We start from the raw sequence: 17571 nt of genomic DNA, 5'->3' as shown, positions 1-17571 counted from the left end.
ATATGCAGAGTACATCATAAGAAACGCTGGGCTGGAAGAAGCACAAACTGGAATCAAGATTGCTGGGAGAAATATCAATAACCTCAGATATGCAGATGACACCACCCTTATGGCAGAGAGTGAAGAGGAACTGAAAAGTCTCTTGATGAAAGTGAAAGAGGGGAGTTAAAACGTTGACTTGAAGCATAACTTTCAGAAAACTAAGATCATGGCATCTGGTCCAGTCACCTCATGGGAAATAGATGGAGAGACAGTAGAAACAGTGTCAGACTTTGTTTTTTGGGGCTCCAAAATCACTGTGTATGGTGACTCCAGCCATGAAATTAAAAGACCCTTACTCCTTGAAAGGAAAGTTATGGTCAACCTAGACAGCATATTAAAAAGCAGAGACATTACTTTGCCAACAAAGGTCCATCTGGTCAAGGCTATGGTTTTTCCAGTGGTCATGTATGTATGTGAGAGTTGGGCTGTGAAGAAAGCTGAGCACCGAAAAATTGATGCTTTTGAACTGTGGTGTTGGAGAAGACTCTTGAGAGTCCCTTGGACTGCAAGGAGATGCAACCAGTCCATCCTGAAGGAGACCAGTGCTGGGTGTTCACTGGAAGGACTGATGCTGAAGTTGAAACTCCAATACCTTGGCCACCTCATGCGAAAAGTTGACTCATTGGAAAAGACCCTGATGCTGCAAGGGATTGGGGGCAGGAGGAGAAGGGGACGACAGAGGATGAGATGGCTGGATGGCATTGTCGACTCGATGGGCATGAGTTTGAGTTTACTCCGGGAGTTTGTGATGGACAGGGATGCCTGGCATGTTGCGATTCATGAGGTCATAAAGAATCGGACACGACAGAGAGACTGAACTGAACTGAACTGAGTCCTTTCTTGGGTCTGTGTTTTTGTCAATAAATGAATTGTTTTATCGTCGGAGCTCTTAAATTTCCAACATTACATTTTCGGGAAGCTTGGGCAATTGGCCAGGGTAGTAACGGTCATCAGCCCGACTAAACTTTATAACGGGTTCCCAAAGAGGCAAGGACTTTATAGACATGGTTTGATCCTCTTAATAATCGTATAACACACGAAATATTACTACCTCCACTTTCAGTTCAGTTCAGTTCATTTCCGTTGCTCAGTTGTGTCCGACTCTTTGCAACCCCATGAACCACAACACACCAGGCCTCCCTGTCCACCAACTGCCAGAGTTTACCCAAACTCATGTCCAACGAGTCGCTGATGCCATCCAACCATCTCATCCTCTGTCGTCCCCTCCTCCTCCTGCCCTCAATCTTTCCCAGCATCAGGGTCTTTTCAAAAGAGTCAGCTCTTCACATCAGGAGACCAAAGTATTGGAGTTTCAGCTTCAGCATCAGTCCTTCCAATGAACACCCAGGACTGAGCTCCTTTAGGATGGACTGGTTGTATCTCCTGGCAGTCCAAGGGACTCTCAAGAGTCTTCTCCAACACCACAGTTCAAAAGCATCAGTTCTTTGTCACTAAGCTTTCTTTATACTTCAACTCTCACATCCATACATGACCACTGGAAAAGCCATAGCTTGGGCTAGATGGATCCTTGTTGGCAAAATAATGTCTCTGTTTTTTAATATGCTGTCTAGGCTGGTCATAACTTTCCTTCCAAGGAGTAAGCATCTTTAAATTTCATGACTGCAATCACCATCTGCAGTGATTTTGGAGCCCAGAAAAATAAAGTCAGCCACTGTTTCCACTGTTTCCCCTTCTCTCTGCCATGGAATGATGGGACCGGATGCCATGATCTTAGTTTTCTGAGTGTTTAGCTTTAAGCCAACTTTTTCACTCTCCTCTTTCACTTTCATCAAGAGGCTCTTTAGTTCCTCCTCACTTTCTGCCATAAGGGTGGTATCATCTGCATATCTAAGGTTATTGATATTTCTCCCACCAATCTTGATTCCAGCTTGTGCTTCATCTGGCCCAGCATTTCTCAGGATGTACTCTGCATAGAAGTTAAATAAGCAGGGTGAAAATATACAGCTTTGACCTACTCCTTTTCCTATTTGGAACCAGTCTGTTGTTCCATGTCCAGTTCTAACTGTTGCTTCCTGACCTGCATACAGATTCCTCAACAGGCAGGTCAGGTGGTCTGGTGTTCCCATCTCTTTCAGAATTTTCCACAGTTTATTGTGATCCACACAGTCGAAGCCTTTGACGTAGTCAATAAAGCAGAAATAGATGTTTTTTTGGCATTCTCTTGATTTTTCAATGATCCAGCTGATGTTGGCAATTTGCTCTCTGGTTCCTTTGCCTTTCCTAAAACCATCTTGAACATCTGGAACTTCATGGTTCATGTATTGCTGAAGCCTGGCTTGGAGAATTTTGAGCATTATTTTACTAGTGTGTGAGATGAGTACTATTGTGTGGCAGTTTGAGCCATCTTTGGCATTCCCTATCTTTGGCATTGAGATATTCACTGACAAATTGCTTTTTTTGTTGCTGTTGTTAGCAGTTTTAGTCTCTTGTGCTTTTTCTCATTTTCTTACAGCAATTTATTTTTAATTTCATACTGGTGTGACCAGAAAAAAAAATGCTTTATATAATTTTTCTTCTCTAATTTGTTGAGATTTGTTTTGTGCCCTAGCATGTGATGTATTCATATGAATGTTTCATGTGCAGTTAAAAAAGAATGTTTATTCTACTACTTTAGGATACAATGTCTTGTAATGATACATGAAGTCCAGTTGATCTATTGTCTATTGTACCAATGAAGGCCACTGATGCACTTGAGGTGTTGAAGTCGTCCCATATTCTTATTTAATGGGTTGGGCTCAAGGTGGCCCTGTTTCCTTTAAGTGTGTTTTCTCCTGTCGCTTCACCAGGTCCCTTGCCCCTGAGGGGGTGAGACATGCAGCAAGTGGGGCCTTTGGAGGTTCTTCAGGTAAGTCTGCTGTGGACAGAGGCCTGAGCTCTCTCTGATGCTCTGCATGGGCAGGCACCCATAGTTACTTCTTTCAGTCTGCACAGATTCAGCCTCAGGTTCAAGACTTCTTTGGTCCTCACAGCTGATCACTGCCCCCATTTTCTGCCATTCCTGCCCAGTTGTGGAGACAAAGGGCTTTAGTGACCTCTCTGCATGTATCTGGGGGCAAGATGTCATGCAGTGGCTGTTGTCAGAGGTCTGTGCTGCTCCTGATGCCCTGCCGAGTAACCACCAAGCATTGCACTCTTTCTGCCACACCCAGGCTCTACCCCAAAGCCAGGTTACTTCTGCTGCCACAGTCACGTCTTCATGTCTGGTTGTCATTGCTCCAGATTCAATGCCAAACTTTGCCATGGAGTGAGCAGGACCAAAGTGTTTGCTTTTCTAAGGCCAGGACATGTTTTGAGGTGATAATGAGAAAATCAACAGCTGGTAGAACAGAATTCTCTTCACCTTGCCTCAGGAGCAAGCCAGCACATGCTCTCCCTGTGAAGAAAGTCCAAGTTTCCCACTGCCCATCTATTTGTCCCAGCAGTCCTTCCACCACCCAATGGGCTTGTCTCCCTTGTGTTAGACCCCAATTTGTGGGTCTTAAGAATCCCTCCCAAGGGTAGGTGTCCAGCTGTGTATTTTCCCTTTTCTCCTGAGGTCACAGATGTCAAGAAGATTGCTTTTCATCCCTTCCTACCTGACTACCTGTGCTTCCTTCTGATAGTCTTGATTGTACTGGAATCCTTCATCCAGTTTTCTGTTACCTTTCGTTGAGACTTCTTCTATATGTAGATTTAGTTTTGTTGTGTTCATAGTGAGTTTCACATCCTCTTACCCTGTCATCTTGACTGATCCTTCTTTATTTTATTCTATAAATAATATTACATCATTTGCAAATAGTGACAGTTTTTTTTTTAATTTCTAGTGGAATGCTATTATTATTATTATTATTATTATTTTTAATTATTTGTCTGGCTAGGACTTCCAACACTTTCTTGAATAAACCAGAAGGCGTGGGTGGTTTTGTCTTGTTCCTTATATTAGAGAAAAAGCTTTAGTTTTTCACCATAACTGTAAGCTTGTCATAAATCACTTTATTTCATATTGGTCTATTCCTGCTCTATCACTTTGTTGGGTTTTTTAGCCATAAATGGATGTTGAATTTTGTCAAATGTTACTAGTACCCAGCCTCTGAGTTCTACAGAAAGGATGTCTCTCAGACCTCAGATGTGTGTTTGATTAGAAATTTATCTTTCAGACTGCATCTTTGATGATTAGCAATAGGTCTCTTTTGTGGATCTTTCTCCTGTCTGGCCTTTCCTGCTGTAGAATTTCCTTTAGCATGTGTTGTAAAGCTGGTTTGGTGGTGCTGAATTCTCTTAGCTTTTGCTTGTCTATGAAACTTTTGATTTCACCATCCAATCTGAATGATATCTTTGCTGGGTAGAGTTCTCTTGTCATAGGTTTTTCTCTTTCATCATTTTAAATATATCTTGCCACTCTCTTCTGGCCTGCAGAGTTTCTGCCAAAAAGTCAGGTATTAACCTTTTGAGGATTCCTTTGTATGTTATTTTTTGCTTTTCCCTTGCTGCTCTTAATATTTATCTTGGTGTTTAATTTTTGTTAGTTTGATTAATATGTGTCTTGGTGCATTTCTGTTTGGGTTTATCCTGTATGGGACTCTTTGGAATTCCTGGACTTGGGTGGCTTTCCTTCCCCATGTTAGGGGAGTTTTTGACTATAATCTCCTCAAATACTTTCTCATACCCTTTCTTCTTCTTGTCTTTTTATGGAACCCCTATAATTCAAATGTTGGTGTGTTTAATATTGTTCCAGTGGTCTCTGACACAGTCCTCAGTTATTTTCATTCTTTTTTCTTTATTCTGATCCTTGGTAGTTCTTTTAACCATTCTGTCTTCCAGCTCACTTATCCATTCTTCTGCCTCAGTTATTCTGCTATCAACTCCTGAGGTATTTTTAATTTCGGTACTGTGTTGCTCGTCACTGTTTATTCTTTATTTCTTCTAGGTGTCCGTTAAATGAGTAAATCTTTCTTGCATTTTCTCCATTCTATTTTGATATTTTGAAACTTCTTTACTATCATTAATTATTTTACAGATAGGTTGGCCTATTTTCTCTTCATTTATTTGGTCTTGTAAATTTTTACCTTTCTCTGTCATCTGGAATATTTTTTTCTTGCCGTCTCATCATTTGTGTGTGTGTGTGTGTGTGTGTGTGTGTGTGTGTGTGTGTGTGTGTGTGTGTGTATGTGATGACTCTGGCTTTATTCCCATCTTGTTAGTTGTTTGGCCTGACATTTCCAGAAGTGGAGTTTGCAGGCAGTTATTTGGGTGGAACCAGGTCTTGGTGTTAAGATGTGAACCTCTTGGATACTTTATTCTGATTAATATTTCCTGGGGCTCGACATTCTCTGTTACTCAAGAAATTCAAACTCAGCCACAGGGGCTCACACCTCATCTCTGGCCTGTGAACTGGGATCCCACATGATGTGGGGTGTGAGGGAGGGAAAAAAAAGAGAAAAGAAAAAGACGAAGAAGACGAACAGTAACAAAAAATAAAGAATAACAACCCCTGAAGGGTAAAGCTGACTCCCAACAGCAAAGAGAGAGAAATTAGGCCTGTCTCATAGACTGAGCTCCTGGGCCTGTTGTCTCTTGCTGTGCTCAGGAGAACACTTCTTCTTTTGATTACCATCCTGTGGGACATATTAGTGTAAGTCATTTAACCACCAGAGGCAGACCATGTACACGCATCACCTGGCAGCAGGTGCAAAAACTGTGGTTTCTGCCGAGGGTAGAAGCTACCTTCTGGGAGATACTGATGAGCTGGGGTGAGACCAAGGGAGAATGCAGAGATCGTCTCTGATGGCCTCTGCTCCCTGAAAGCACTACCTTAGGTCCCTGGATTTATATCATACCATAAGCCTGCTCCTCAGGCCAGAGCTCTTAGATCAGCAAATATGCCTCTTCCACTGTGGGAAAAGGAGTGTGGGGCATCTTTCAGTCTGCTATCTGTGCAATGCTCTGGGGTTGATAGCCTACCAAAAAGTGTCTCTCTGACATGAAGGAATACAAGCCTCCCATTGACTCCAGAACCAGATGATCAAGGAGGTTCCCTGGGCAGTAGCTACAGAAATCAGGGCACCAGAAGCCTGTAAAAGCTTCCTTCTGATAGAATCTGGTGCTCTGGAGTATGGCAGAGATAGCATGCAAACATGCCCTCTGCTGACTGTCGCTAGGTGGGTACCTATTGGTGGGTACCCCCATAAGAAGAAGAAGAAAAATAGATGGTGCCTGTTGTCCAGGGCAAGACAGAGAGAATGCATATCCAGACTGGGATGCCCCCCCCCCCCCCAGTCTCTGTCCCCCAAGTGTTCTAGCACATTCTTTGATGTGTGTATTAAATTAGATGTGTGCCCCTCAGGTCAATGCTGTAATACATGCAAATGGTTCTCTCTCACTTAAAGTTTGCACAATGGGCTGGGCCATTGGATGGGTGAGTGTGATTCATGAGCTCTTTAAGATCTGTTTCTTTGATCAGGGCAGTCTTAGGGTCTTGTATAATACATGCAATGTCTGCTGGTTTTCAATGCTAGATGTTTGGGGGGCTCATTTCTCATATGTAGGTCTTAAACATTGGGGTACTCCATGTGGGGTTCAATCCCTTTGCTTCTCAGGGAGAATCTCCTATTTTTGAGTTCCCTGCCTACTGTGCGTTGCAGTGTCAGAGATGAGGTTAATTGTGAGATGTGGTCTGCCGTCTCACATCTGATTCAGTGTGTGTCTTTTCTCTTTTGCCTGATGTGTAGTTATTGCTCAGCCAGTCTTTAGTCCCCCCAGCCCCGCCCCGAGGAAATTATTCCACATAGAGCTGAAAAATAGATGTTTCCGTGGAATGTGGTGAGCAAAGCATCTTCCTGCATCACCATCTTGAATCAGAACCTTGACAGTGTTCTTTCTATAACTTTTCTATTTCAATTTTCTATCATTTAAGACTTGAATCTAGGAAAACCATTAAAAATGTAGCTGGGAATAAATACAAACCAACCAAATGAAAAGAAGCCAAGTTGTTTGTTCGGAGCTTGCTTTAACAAGGGAGTCAGCCACCATTACTTGTGTTGGCCAGAGATCCAAAGCTTGGCAGGGGAGGGGGGAGCTTTACAGGGGAGATAATGGGAGGCTTTGGGTGTGCCCTGAGTAGAGGCTGTTGGAACTGGGAAGCTGTTGACAGCTAACTAGAAGTAGGGCATATTTTTAACATTTGCATTTATTTATCGTCTTTGGCTCTGCTGGGTCTTCACTGTGGCACTCAGGCTTTCTCTAGCTGTGATGAGTAAGGTGTTCATTGTTGCAGAGCTCGGGCTCTAGGTGTTCAGGCTTCAGTAGTTGTGGGCTCCAGAGCATAGACTCAGGAGTTGTGGTACACGGGTGTAGTTGCCCTAGGGCATGTGGGATCATCCCAGAGCAGGGAGCAAACTCATGTTCCCTGCATTGCCACACAGGTTCTTAGCCACTGTACCACCAGGGAAGTCCCAAAGTAGGGCACCTTATGTGACTGGTTAGGTATATATATTTGGGTTTCTCTGGTTTGTCCTAAGCTGGAAGCAGTGAGAAAATTTAGAAAAGTTGTTACTTATTAATCAAGTCCTGGTCATTTGGACAGGCTATATCAGCCTGATGTCAGGGAGGCGGGGGAGCGGGAATACTGGTGACTAAGTAGTAAGTACAGTCATATGATCCTTTCATTCGAATGTGACTGAGCCCCAGTAACAACCCTGGACACCAAGGCTTAATGATGGCTAACACTGCTCTGCACACACTGTCACACTGTTTGCTGAGAGAGCTGAGCACTGTACAAGCCCAGAGGAGAGACAACCAGAAACTTGCATCTGGTTCCCTCCATCTTTTTTTTTTTTTCCTGACATAAACTGTAGTAAGCATTGTCTGAGTTCCAGGTAGGATGAACTGAAACTTGACTAATGCAGGAAGGGAGGCTCAGAGGAGGGAGGTGGTTGGAGCTGCAGGGCTGAATGTCCCGGGGAGGGGGTGGCGTGTCCCAGCCTCCGCCTCCATTGCTCCTTCCTCACCCTCAGGAGCCCATTGTGACTGATCACAGCTCGAGAATGTGGGCCTAGAACGTTAGCCCCCAAGCACACCCTGTGCCCAGTTTCCTGAGGGCAGCCGTGTGATGCAGACAATGGAGAATCCTCTCTTTTCTCTGAAAAGCACTTCTGATACAGACGGAACTCCAGCTCCAATTCCTGGGAGATCGATACCATCCTCCCCTTTCTGTGTACACTAGGGCTCCTTTTCTGGATGCTTCCTTAGCTCGAGAATAACCCGTCCTTTCCTCCTCCTTAGAAACATGGAACCATCAGGAAGATAAGGAAACCTTGGCTGAGACCCACAAGCACGTGATCCTCTCTTTTCTATTATTATTTCTACGCTTCTGAATCATCTATAGAGAGATTCTTGAGAAGGGAAAGAATAGGACATCTATTCTCATGGAAGAATAAAACATTACCCTCTGGAGACAACCAGGCTGGACAGGGGGCAGAGTGAACACGTCTCTCCAAAGATCTCAGATATCAGTTTTCCAGGTATGTTCGAGGGCTCCACGGTATCTGCCAAACACAGTAACCAGGGCACGAGGCCTGGATACTGAGTTCAGTCTCAACTACAGCAAGGTGCGCGAGCACCGCTTCACCAGCCGTGAACAGGTATCTTGGACAGGACTGATCTGAGGACAGTGCTGAGGTCTTGAGAGTCTTGGAGTGGGGCGCTGGACTCGGAAACAGAGGACCACCTGACAGAGTCAGAGTCACCCATTGTTCTGAGAATGTGTGCGTTTTTGAGCAGAGGAACAATGACAAAAGATCCGGGTGAATCTCAGTTCAAAAATCCTTATGTGCTTCAAAAAGGAAAACAAAATATTTTCATCCACCTTAAAAATTCGTGAAAAGAAAAACCACAGAGCTCTGTTAGTGAAATGCCAAAAGGCATATTATGTATGGACACCGAGAATCTGATGCTTGTCTAGAGAGGAGAGACTGAGAATTGGGCTTCAAGTCTTCATTTTTTCTGTGTCTCATCATCAAAAGGAGCCAAAGCAGAGAAGTGGGAGTAGGGAGAGGACTGGAGCTTTGAAAGGTACGTTCTGCCATTCAGCTATGTGTGCCCCTGGAGTTAGCCCCATCTCTCCGACCCTGAGGGCCCAGGTCCACCAGCTCAGAGGAGGCCAGTGGCAGGGCCCGTCCCTTGGCAAACAGAACACTCAGGGAAGCTCCTGGAAGAACAGGACCCAGACACTACCCAGATTCCATGTAGAGAATGAAGCTGGAGGGGCATGGAAAAAGGTTTGGTCCAGCAGGAGCCTCTGGGCTGCACTACCAATAGCAGCTGGATTGGGAGGTGGGACTCCAGGTCCAACTTTGGACACATTGTTTTGTTTTTTTTAATTAATTTATTCATTTTACTTTGAGGTTAATTATTTTTACACATCATTTAACATTTCTCAGATTGATCTATGCAGTGAATGCTGCCCATTCTCCCTCACAGAGGGACTGGTGAAGGCATCAAGGGGTAGTGGGTATGAAAGCACTTTGTTAATGTACACCCTATCACAGCTTCACCATCACTGTCAGGGATCATGTGGCCTTGGGCCCTGGTACTTGGTTTCCAATATCCCAATTGTGTCCCCTTAAAGGGATACTGCAGTCAGCCTCCTGTAATACCCCTATGCCCTGGCTTCCTCACCATGACCCAGTTTGCTGATTTCCAGCTTGCAGAGGTTGCCTGGAACCACTGGAAGAGGTCTGGGATGTGACACCGCTTCTGCAAAGGTAGAGAATCATCCCCTTCTCTCCTCAGTGGTGGTTCTTTCCAGAGCCTATGGTGTGACCCCAGGGCTGCAGGTAGCCTGGGGTTGAACTGGAAGGGGGAGTCCTGGGGGTGGGTTATGGCTAAAATCCTGGGGTGAGAGACAGCACGGACATTGTGAATTCAGTATGGGGCTCGTGCAGGGCAGTTGGTTGCAGATGACCACCCCTTCCCAGCCTGCCCAGTTCTCCAGGCCCAGAAGCTCCTGGCTGCAGCTTGTTCCTCATGTCTGCTGCAGACATCTGGGGAGGTTCCCTGACAAAGGCAGCTTTCATCAGGTCTCCTCTCAAGATGACCAGGGGAGATGTTCAAAGAAACACCTCCTGGAGCCCAACAGCTGTGGCGGGAAAAGTCCGCTCCCCATGTGCTCCATGTCTCCTCTGCCCAAACGGCCTCTGCCTCGAGCCTCAAGCATTTCTCCAGCTTTTCTCCAGGCTTAGTTCCCGCCTTAGTTTCCACTCACTCAGATTCATCCCTGAGAGCCTCGCCAACACCACAGCCTCTCTTTCCCCTGGACAGTCTTCCACCCACTGGTTTTCTCTCCTTCCCACCATGTCATCCTGATACAGGGACCTGCCTTCCACCTCAGCACCATTAGGCTCCTTGCTGAGCCTCCCTCAGGGTGAGCCCATGGCACTAACAACGGGCACCATCCCACAAAGGTCACCCCCATGCTCCCCTTGGAGACCAGCCATCATAGGGATCGTCTTCCTACCCTGTCTTGGTGGCGGGGGCTGCCAAAGAATGGAGCTTCTCCACCTTGACACATTTGGGGACCCAAAAGAATACCTTCCCATACACTCACCAGAGGCATGATTTTGGTGAGACCCCAGAAACAGACAGAGGCAGGTAGCCTCTTTTTTGTCAGCACAGATGTCCAGAAGCTGCTAGAGATATGAATCACCAGGAGAGTGGAACTGAAGATTTGGAAGGAGTAAGAAAAGGAGGAGGAGGCAGGCTGCCATCTGACTTCATTGGGGAAGGGAATTAAGTCACTGAATGACAAGCAGGACACCTTGGGCACCAGCATTTCTGGAGCATAAAAGGCAAACCAGAACAGATGCTTGGTCCCAGAAAGCTCCAATATCCTCACACATTGAGGGTTCATCTACAGAAGGCATGCAGGGAGCTCTTCTGAGTCTCCCCTTTCTCACAATGAGTCTCTGGTGTCTACTGACACAGTACTTGGGTCCCCTCTAGAGTTACACCCTATTTTATTCAATGAATGCTCTAAGGCTTAACGATTCCAAATTCAAGCTAAATTAACATCACAACGGTCATTGATCCAGCCCTTACCCACTCTGTAGCCCAGCCTCAGCCTTAGTCCTTGACTCCAACCATGTCCCAGTTGCAGCTATCACCTCTGGGTCAAACGGAGACCCAGGCCAGACCCCTACCCTTAACTCTAACCATGCCCCAGATTCAATCACCACATTTGGTCTCACATGGAGACTCAGGCTAGACCACAACGCTTGACTCCAACCTTACCACAGTGTCAACCAGCACCTCAAGTTCAAGTGGAGACCTAGGTCCAATCAAAACACTTGACTCCAACCATGACTCATTTTCAACCACCACCTCCAGCTCATGTGGACACCCATGCTCAACCCTAACCCCTGACTCCAGCCACAGCTCACTTTCACCCACCAGCACCTCACACTCACAGGGAGACCCAGGCCCATCTCAGCCCTTGACTCCAACCATGCCTCACTTTCAACCACTACCTCACACTCATGAGGACCCAGACCTGACCCTAGTCCTTGACTCCAACAAAACCTCAGTCACAACCACAACCTCGGGCTCACATGGGAACCCAGGTCTGACCCCAAACCTTGACTCCAATCATATCTCACTCACAGCCACAAACTTGGGCTGACATAAAGACCCAGACCCAGACCCAACTCCAATCCTTGACTCCAACCAAGCCTCACTCTCAACCACAATTTTGGGCTCATATGACAACCCTGGCCTGACCCTGGTGACTGACTCTAACCATGCCCCAAGATCAAGGACCACTTTGGGTTCAGTTAGAGACTGCTGCTCATCTCACCCTGTCTTTCCCAACCCAACCATCTTCCTCTCAACTGCAGACTAGGTACTGTGAAGTCTTGCCCTATAATCCAAACTAAGCCACAATCTTTGATCCCCCGTGCAATTCAAATCCTGGAATATCTTTTTTTTTTTTTTTTTTTTTTAAGCAACTGGAAAGTGGAAGAACTTTATCCTCTTTTGGTTAAAAAAATCTCAGCAAGTCTTTAGCCAGGTCACCCCCAATCTTCCCCAGGGGAACAGGTCTTCTCAGGCCCACACCTCGTCTCCATCATTCCTAGGGATTCGATCAGCCCTGAGATTTGGGAGAAACTGGAGTACCATCTTTCTAAAAGTTTCATGCAGTAAGAGAGTGGCCTGCCCTGCAGAACCCAAGAGCCTCAGAAAGAGATGCAGACTCAGGGTGATTCCCCAAGGCCTTGTCAAGGCACTGGTCAAGAAGGGGCCCTCAAGTCTCTCTGGAGGTCTACGCAAAAGCAATCCAGATGCACAGAAGATGAGGCTCTGGTACCCAGCAAGGATCCCACCAGGGAAGCACTTGTGCCAGAATGTAAAGCAAAGCGTGGGGAGGATCCTAAAAGATCTGTACATGATCTCAACCAACCCTCCAGTGCAGGTTCCAAGTACAATGCCTGAGTTGGAAAGAGTTGAGCTCAGGCAGGAAGCATCCAAAAGTCCTGGGGGTCCTTATAAGCAGGAAGGGACAGCAGATGCATGAGTGGCAGATCCCTGTTAATGTCTGTTGTTCAAGGCTTGCTGCCAACCACTTCTTAGACCTTCCTGGAGAGTCAAATGCTCTTATGGGTACAGAAAATGCAGGTTCCTCTCAGGATAGGAGAGTCTCCATAAACACCTCCCATGAAGTCTCTTGTCCTCAGTCCTTATATTCAATAGGAGCTGGAAGTGCATAGGACAAGGTTTGGGTCAGGAACAGATGGGTCCTAATACCCAAGGTCCTCAAGATCACATTGAGCTTGAAGTTGAAAAGTACTCACTGCATATGCCTTCCAAGGTCCACCTTGAAGGCCCCTCTGGGGACCACCCACAAGCCCAGTTGCCAGAGGACTTGGGCAAACATTCTCACGCCCATCCAGGACAGACAGTGATAACAGTGCAAGCAGTGCCCACCCTGGAGCGGCCCCTCCCTGCCCCCTACCGTGTGACTGAGGGAACCCGGGGGGGCTCTGGGAGAAACCTCAACTGGCAAGCGTCCAAAAGCCCTCAGAGGCCCCTCTGGCTGGACAGGAAGACAAGCCACCTTCTCAGGCCCCCACATACAAATTTGTGAGCAGAATTCGGCACAGTGAGTCTGTTGTGGAGGCTGACAAAGGCAGCCTGGAGCCCAGTCCAAGTCCAGCAGTGTTCATGAATGAGCCACAGGAGGAATCTGGGGGACAGGCCTCTCCAGGAACTTGCTCTGGTGAGACAGTCATGGACCTCAATGAATGTTCCCAATCGTCCAGAGAACAAGAGGTGATGGACAGAGACACCACTTGGAAAGGTACTTTTGAACCTAGTCTCTTAATCAAATACCAAATAATATAGATATGAGGAGATCATGGTATCCAAGGTCCCATAAAAATCCCTCCTCGAACACAAAGTCTGTTGCCACAAATCCAGAAGATGTATACTTTGATGAACAGTTTCATAAGCTTAAGTTCCAAGGGTTCATAGACTGGCAGAAACAGGCTAAGGCCAGGACACTTGCCTGCTCCTTCAAGACTGTGCCGCTGGGAGGCTTCTCAAAACCTGTCACTCAGATATATTCATTGCCACAAACCCCTTCGCTTCTCAGGAATCTCTGTGTTGTTCTGAGACCTTGTCTGGTGGAAACACGTCCAATTCCCGCACATGTGATGTTACATTGAGTGGAGAGAGCAGCCAGGGACAGCAGGAGGCCCTGAGAAAGCAGCCCCAACATAAGAGTCAGAGCAGGAAGTTCATCTCCACTGATTCGAGAGATACTAATAGGAGGCCCAAACTAGGACAGCATAGAAAGTGGTTGGTGGTACAGAGAGCCCTCCAGGCCCGCAGGATGAGCCACCCTGCCCAGAAAAAGGAATCAGCAGGGTCCCTACAAAGCAAGTCTCAACAGTTAATCCTGAAAAAGGGACACGTTTCTTCAGAAAACCACTTCAGAGAAGGATTAAGCAATGGATATTCCCCAATAAAGCCAAAGACCAGAACAGCCCCCTGCAAAAAGGCAAGCCTGCTGCAGACACTGCCCAGAGCCAGGGAACAGGCAAAAGAAGTCTGATTATGGATGTCAAGACTGTTGAGTCTCAGGCTCTCATGATAGCTGTTAGACAGATCTTAGAGAAGATGGAGCTTCACTGTAGACCTCATCTTCAGAGTTTCATTAGTACAAAGCAGAACTCCAGGACCCATAGGTTCAGCTCACTGCTACCATAGGTTTCTCTCCAATGAAGAGCAAAGGAGAGCGATGAGACAAACAGCCTACCATCAGCGAGCCACCCCCATGGGTCACAACTGTCCTACAAAGAGGTAGTGAACCAGTCCCAGAGACTGCAGGCAGACCTTCCCACCCAGGGAGTCAGGTCCCAGGCTGGGCAGAGCCTGCCAGCACGGATCAAGAGTGACAAGTGTCCCAGGCCGTCCCCTCCACTGTCCAAGGCACTGTCTTCTTCAGAAATAAACCTCCTCTGGTCAATCAGAACATGCTTGTCACAGCTTTCCTGAAAGGAAAACTCTTCTCCAAGGGGGGAAAAAAAAATGCATACTGTGCATATGACACCTTTTTTCTCTCGTGTTAAACCATCCTCTGTGTCCTGAAAGCTTCTTCCTACCACAGAATTAGCTTCCTGAAATAAATGTTTTTTCTCCTGAGAAATGGTGCTCTGTCTGTGCCCTGCTGGGGGGAAGGAAATGGATCAGGGGCCACTCTTCCCAGGCGCGTGCTTTGACTTCCATATGGGATGGGGCCATGGAAGGAAAGTGAACCCCAGCATGGATACTCATATATACCCTAATTCCCTCCCTGCACCTCAGTGGCCATAATACCAGAATTACAGAAACAAGCAACAGCATTCAGAACTAAACCTAAAGACCTCCCTCTTCTCAGGAGGATCCAGTTCTGTCCTTTCCACTTCTCTACCTTGAAATTGTGAGTCTGTAGGGGAGGAGTTTGCAGAAGCTGAAATTCCCTTCAGGCTCAGAAAGTGTCAGAGACTATTCACATATCAGAATAAGGAGGGGAGTTTGGGGCCGTGCTGGCCCCGAGTCCAGGGTGAGAGGTCGTCCCCGTGTCATGGTGGGATTAGATGACGCTGTCCTGGAAGCCCCTCCTCTTCCAGAATGGGCTGTAATGAGACACGCCAGGCCTGTCACCTTTCCTCTGTCTTTCTCATGCTGTGGAGAGGTGGCGAGGATGAGGACCACACACTCTCAGCTCTGAGGGTGTGCAGTGTGGAGCATGGAGGCCTTCAAGGGCCAGTCCACCCTGGGGAAGAGGACAGCCCCGCTCATAGTCCCTGCCTCTGCCCTGGAGAAGAGGACAGCTCTGCTCATAGTCCCCGCCTCTGCCAGGGAATGGGCAGGGGGCATGTCTTTGGGTGCAGTCACCTCACTGTCTGAGGGTGGGACACTGTGCCCCAGTGTTGAATGCAGGGGCAGAGGTGTCTATAGATGGTGCACTGAACCAGGAGCCCCTGGCATTCCACCGGCCCCTACAGGTCCAGAGGAAAGAAGTTAGGGGCCCATGGACTTCTGGTGGCCCCACCCCAGAGCCTCCCCTCTACTCTAGCCCCCAGAGCCTAGAGAGAGGGAGGCCACCTGGAGTTCCTGACAGAGGGCCAGGCTCCCAGAGGCAGAGGAGCCTTCGAGCACGGAATCTCCACTTCTCCACAGTGTAGTTAATAAGCTTTCACAGGACTGGGAGCTTGGGACAGACTCACAGTCTAGGACCTCCACCTATGTATGCATGTGAACCAAGGAGGCTCCCAGAGGACAGGTGGCACTCAACAGGCCCAAGGGCTCTGCTGAAGTCATAGAAAGTCTCACCTGTCATCAGCCTTACACAGCCCAGAGCCCGGAGGGGGAGGAAGCCAGCAGACAGGATGTATCACCTAGCGAGTGGGAAGTGACCTGTGGAGAAGGGTGCAGTCAGCTTTCTTCCCCAGGACATCTACAAAGGAAAGTGTTAATCACTCAGGCATGTTCAACTCTTTGAGACCCCATGGACTGTAGCCTGCAGGCTCCTCTGTCCATGTAATTTTCCAGACAAGAATACTGGAGTGGGTAGCCATTCCCTACTCCAAGGTATTTTCTTGACCCAGGTATTGCACCCAGGTCTCCTGAATTTCAGGCAGATTCTTTACCATCTGAGCCACCAGGGAAGCCCTGGAAGGCAAGGAGACAAGAGCAATTCTCTAGAGCGATTCGGGGCTCTGTGTCAGAGTCACTAATGGGGTAGAGAGACTGGCTGCAGGAGGGGGCACTGATCCAGGTGACAGCTGGAATGGGCCTGCCCCCACGCCTGTTAGGGCCCCCACACACGGGACCAGGTCCAGGTCTGCATGGCAGCATGCACAGGCCTGCTTGTGCTGAGGTCTGTGCCTGGAGCCAGGTCTTGCCATCCCTCAGGGTGGGCACAGAGGTGGGGGCTCAGACAGGGTCTAAGGGAGCGGCTGGGACTCAGGGCACAGAGTGGCCTCCAGAGCTCAGGAGAGAGGGAAGCACAAGCAGAGACTCTGAGCCTGGGGGTTGCCTGGTCCTCAGAGGCATCAAGAGGTCAGTGCTGAGGGTGGGGGGAGCTGACCCCGAAGACACCTGTGCAGAGAAGTGACACAGAGGGACAGCGACAGAACAGCAAGAAACCAGAAGGGGAAAATCCCTGTGCCCTTCTCTTGTAAGGGGCAGAACAGTCAGCAACCGAGGTGCCCTCACTAGGAGTCTCCACACGGAGACCCACACTGTTTCCATAGGGGGACCTCCCACACGTCCACTCTGAGAAATCTCACCCAGAGACCACTCAGGGCATCCCACAGAGACCTCTCTCTGAGACCTCCCATGCACACACCTCCCAGGTGTTCCTTAGGATCTGAGTACCCACCCACTGACACGTCCTTCATGGGGGATCTGATGTCAGGTAACAAACAGGCAGCGCAGGAGAAGGACCAGGGATGGTGCCCCGCCCCGAGCCCTGCTCCCAGAGCTCCAGACATCCAGACATTGTCAGTATTGCCCTAAACAGGGGAGTTCTCTGCTTGGAGAAATGCTTATGCCTTCTGTCCTTTGTAACCATTGCCTCTGAACAGAAAAGTCCTGGTGCTCCACGTGCAGACCTGCAAAAGTCTTTCCTCCACAGATCTTCATCAGCTTGAGCTCTGCCCCATGGCTTAGAGAATCACAAATTTTAGACATGAGTTAAATGCTGCCAACCTCCAATGCAAGTATCTTATTTGTCCCATTTATTCATCTTCCTGTCAGATGATGCCAATATCATAAATATTTCTTTTCTGGAAGATAAGATCTGAACTTGTGATGCAAGTTTCTTTCTTAATGCAGCAAGTGGGCTCTAGGAATAAAATAAACCAGCAACAAGGTGTATGGAGTTTTACTCATCTCCCGGGAGGCTGTGCAACTAACGCAGCATTTTGTACACAACAGCTTGTGTCCGCATTGGGTTGTATTTTTCAATGAAAAAGCTAAAATTATGTGTAG

The 17571-nt window shown here is 47.7% G+C and overlaps 1 long non-coding RNA gene across 1 annotated transcript; it reads left to right on the top strand.

Annotated features, from left to right (window-relative positions):
* The first annotated feature begins 8328 nt into the window (after positions 1 to 8328).
* LOC133059000 (uncharacterized) lies at positions 8329 to 14687 on the top strand. Its single transcript, XR_009693468.1, has 3 exons — positions 8329 to 9111; positions 9743 to 9803; positions 12171 to 14687. It is a non-coding gene; the product is annotated as an uncharacterized LOC133059000 (long non-coding RNA).
* The last annotated feature ends 2884 nt before the right edge of the window (positions 14688 to 17571 follow it).

Source organism: Dama dama, chromosome 7 (assembly GCF_033118175.1).
Source record: "Dama dama isolate Ldn47 chromosome 7, ASM3311817v1, whole genome shotgun sequence".
NCBI classification, from domain to species: Eukaryota; Metazoa; Chordata; class Mammalia; order Artiodactyla; family Cervidae; genus Dama; species Dama dama.
Note: the sequence above shows the minus strand (reverse complement) of the source record. Positions and strands in the feature narration are given on the sequence as shown.